The sequence below is a fragment of the Podarcis raffonei genome, chromosome Z, assembly GCF_027172205.1.
Source record: "Podarcis raffonei isolate rPodRaf1 chromosome Z, rPodRaf1.pri, whole genome shotgun sequence".
NCBI lineage: Eukaryota > Metazoa > Chordata > Lepidosauria > Squamata > Lacertidae > Podarcis > Podarcis raffonei.
The window spans coordinates 26,171,425-26,176,143 of record NC_070621.1 but is presented as its reverse complement, the minus strand read 5'-3'; positions in this window follow the sequence as shown (position 1 = coordinate 26,176,143).

Here is a 4,719-nt window from a genome sequence, read left to right as displayed (position 1 = left end):
ATCTGGCCCACCTTATTACATACACTATTATTCTAATACAGCTACAAATTAATTCAGGACACTGTTGCTGAACCTAAGGTGATTTCAAAATATATACAAAATGCAATAAAGCATTCTAGCGCACCATCATTTTTATTATCATAGTGGACAGTATATTTAGATATTTACATATTTATTTAAAAGGGAGATATTATTAGTCAATTGAAAATAACCTTTGAGGATGTTATTTTGACCATCTTGCCACTACTATCCATCTTTTCTGGCTCTGAATAAAATCTCAGGAAGATATAAAAATTACACAGTCTTTCTCTCCCTTCACAAAATGTGCAACACAGAGAACTCTTTTCTTCCAAATGGCAGCTTTTCAAAGAGTTTGCTGCTTTCAGTAACAGTGGAAATAATTTTGTTATTAGGAGAGGAGCCTTCAGGCAAGATGATGCTTTTACGGTTTCTCTTTTCCACTCCCATCAAGAAAGTAGGCAGAGGAAGAGAGCCAGAGAGCAGAGCCCTATGTCTTGCAAAGGCAGGGGCAGCATGCAGAAGGTCCCAGATTCAAATTTCAGGTAGCACTTGGAAAGACATACAGTGGTACCTCGGGTTAAGTACTTAATTCATTCCAGAGGTCCATTCTTAACCTAAAACTGTTCTTAACCTGAAGCACCACTTTAGCTAATGGGGCCTCCTGCTGCTGCCATGCCGCCAGAGCACGATTTCTGTTCTCATCCTGAAGCAAAGTTCTTAACCTGAAGTACTATTTCTGGGTTAGCGGAGTCTGTAACCTGAAGCGTATGTAACCCGAGGTACCGCTGTACTTCTGTCCAAGACCAGGAAAAGCCACTGCTGAGCTAGACGGATCAACACTCTAGCTCAGTTGGAAAAGCTCTTCCTAACCTGGTACTAAGAGACAATTTGTGCAAGATTTTTGATATAACATAAGGTATACATTCTAGCCCCACCGACTGAGGAAGCGAACCACCATGTGCTGGAAAGCCTGGGCTCAAGTCCTACCTCTGCCCCAAACTCAAGAGTGCAACCTTGGGCCCTATGTTTCGGCTTCAGCATTCCCCATCTGTAAAATGGGCATTAACAGCAAACCTGAGCACCGCATGTTGCAACTCAGTGCCGGCTGCTGGGGACCTGGTGGGGCAGCCAAGAGTGGAGCCAGAGGTGGTACCCATTGGTTTTCTCCCCATCCTCCTCCCTCACCAAAGATTCTGCGGATGCTTAAGCAGGAAGGCATGTTGGCCATACTGTTGGAAAAACATGTATGTAGAAATATGGCAGTCCCTGCACAGGCAAACTTGCCCAGCAACCTACACATGATGCTACAGAATGGCAAGTTTCCAGTATTATACCTTCAGGGAAAACATCCCATGTTGCCTTGCCTGCCGTAGAACCCTAGGGTGTCTGCCAGGCGCTCACTGCTGCTGTGCATTTGGAGAAAGACCGAAGCTCAGCAGCAAAGCACAAGCTCTGTGGCAGGTTATACCAGGGTTAAGCCTGGGTGAGGTTGCCAACGTTTGGTTGACCCTTTGGTTTTGTTCATCTTTAGTTTACCCTCTGGGGGGCATATATACCAGCAGTGGGTATGGTCATATACTCTCTCTCTCTCTCTCTCTCTCTCACACACACACACTGAGAGAGAGAGAGAGAGAGAGAGAGAACATATCTTCCCAAAGATGGGTTATAAATCCCTCTCCATTCAAATCAAGGGTGAGGTACCTTTATCATCCCTAGGGCCACATTCTTTACTGGGCAACCTTCCAGGGGCCACATGCCAGTGGTGGGCAGGACCAGATGTGAAAGTGGGTCAAACTAATGTGCATTTTACCATTGGACAGTAGACTTGTTTCTTGGGGAGAGGGGTTGGCGCTGGAGTTCTGAGGGCTACAGAGAGAGGCTTAGAGGGTCACATGTTGAGGATCAGAATCTGATGGCATGGGTACAGCCACCAGGTTCCACTCACCCAAGCACTATGTGTTTTTGTTTTAATTGTTTTGGATCTTGCAGGTCTGGGAAAATGTGCTTCAGAGGCTAGGCAAAGCTCACAATCTGGGGGGTTAGTCACCCCTGGGTGAAGCACTTACTCCATTGTTGTTCCTTCTCTGTAGTAAATTGCCTCCACCCAATTCAGCTTTGCTGTTTTGCGACACAGGCTAGCATTGAGTGTATAGTTATTGTATTGTATTGTACTTCTAGAGAGCTAGGAGACAGAATGGAAACCTGAAGAAGTTTAGCATTATGGCACGCATGCCAATATTTTTCAATACACATCCATATCCTCTTCCCAGAAGAGAAAGAAGGGGCAGTGATTTACTGGGCCCAGGTATCAGAAAGTCAGGGGTTGTCCCATATATTTCAGCGTATGCGGAATATGGACCAGCTTTCACTCCTCTGCTGTGTAAACACAGGAATAAACACAACACTCCTCTGCAGCTGTAAAATTGGTACAAGCAGCCAAGCAAAATGTTCCTTTTCAGATAAATGTATTGCTTATTCCTGAAATTCTCCTGGAGCAATCCTTCCTAAGAGCTCAAGGATGCATTGCCCAGGCTTCTTCAGAGCAGTTTGAACATCACTGATGGAAAACACCAGGTTTAATTACTAGCTGCTTTAAACTCAAATCCAAACTCTTCTTTCTCTTCACTGAGCAGCTAAATTCAAACCTCCCCGCTATTGCAGAACAATAACGTTTCCCAGCCAGCAAGCAGCTTAAGTGCCTTGTTGTTTTAGCCAAGTTGTTGATCAGCCCTGGAAGAGAGGGCCCTGTGGGGCGTTTCAGTGCTGACGGTTTTGCCTACCAGCTCGGTCAGAGCTGCTGAGTTCTGGGCCAAACTACCAGCGCAAGCATTTACCATAGTCTAGGTCCAATGAGGTCTTTCACAGCAGAGGCCTCTTTTAAGCAGTTACTATGTTAAAAAAATGTTGCAACAGCCCTGACCGTGTTTGGATAATGTGCCTTGTTTATTTACTGCTGGTATGACTTGCTGCCATGTAGCAGGGAGTTGTGTTTTCTTTTCTTCTTAACATATGCTGCCTGCTATAACATGAGGCCCAGAGAAAGGGGAGCTGGATGGGGCAATCTGTTCATCCAAAAAGCATGCAGAACACAGAGTGACTGTGTTGCCAGTTGCGATTTTTATCTTCAAAGAAGAGACCAGGAGGGCTTGTATGTGTTTGATCAAGAGAGAGCAATTTCATTCATTTAGTCATTTGTTTCAAAAAGCCACTTTTAATTTCAATAGCGCCTTGAAATCACGCCTCAGCAATAATATTTTATTTTTATTTATTAAAAAATTGTTTTTTCTATCTGCTAGCTAGACTATAAATTTAGGCGATTCTGCTGGTCACTTCTTAATGAGAGTGGCAGGTTGCTCCTAAGTATGCCTAATGCATTAGCAGCAAGACAAAAGAATCCCTCGCTCAATAATGCTCACCCCAGGGTGGGGCAGGAGGGAAGGATAGGGAGAGGGTCCCTCCACTTGTGCTAGAAAACATGCACCCCAAATATTTCTTTCTGAACAGCAGCTTCTAGTTTTGAGAAACTGGACTGATAAGCTGTAGTCAGTGAGCTTCACAATAAGGTTGTGGAATAGAAAGAGGAACCTGAATTATGTGCTCTGGTGAGTGAGATCCTGAACCCTGAACCCAAAAGTCTTCTACACCTTTTCCATACAGCTTCTGTCCCATTCCCATCTAAAACACCTCACATGAGAACAATAGTAGAGGGATTCATGCAGCACATTATAACTGTAACCAGAAACCATTGTTGTCTATTTGCTCAATCTTGCCTGCTCCCTTTATACACCAACAGCCAAGAAATTAATGTTGGGTCCTAGAAAAGCCCATTGATTTTCATGGCCTTAGGTGTGACTAATTCTGCATGGGATTAGGTTGAAAGCCTTCTAGATGACCTGTACTAACACACTTGGGCATATCTAGTGAAGGAAAGAAGCATATTTTGGTCCAGGAGCAACTTACACCTCTAGTGATTTAACTGTATTAAGAGCCTAAATGTCTTCAACCAATAAAAAAATACAGGGATCGTGAGCTATTTCCAAAGTATGAGTTTTAAAAAAGTTAAATGTTTGAGTCAACTCCTGCTTTTGACTGATATTAATATTCATTCTAGTGTTTCAAAACTGGCAGAACACCTGAAGATAAATTATTGTTTTTAATGAAGAATAAGTTCATATGCTTCTTTAAAAGCAGTTTTCTTGAAGAGAGTGGTCTGTTTTGTGAGTAATGAAACTCATGAACTGGGGATTTCCGGATCTTAGCAAGAACAACTATTGCATTTCCTGATTTCAGAAGCGTGTATAAGATTAGGGGGCTGGCCATAATACTTTCATGAATATTACATTGTCCACATCAAAAGGCCACTCCTGTGAATGAAGCAAGTGCTGTACATTAATGGCTTACAACACTGGTATCAGCTCTCAACAGCCCTTCACATGCTCCATTTAAAAATCAGATTAAAAACCCACAACTACAATGAATTGATCAGTGCCATCGGCTAATGAATGCTTTGAGCCACACTAAGTATTCTTGCAGCATTTTAAATGAGCCATAATAGTTTTTGGCTGAACAGATCCAGGTAATTTGCATGTAGAGGATACTAAAACTTAAATCCACTCTTAAAAGTTGAATGAATGTATACAGAAAAGCACTACTGTAGCAAGCAAGCCATTTTAAATAAAGACTCAACTGCACCAACAC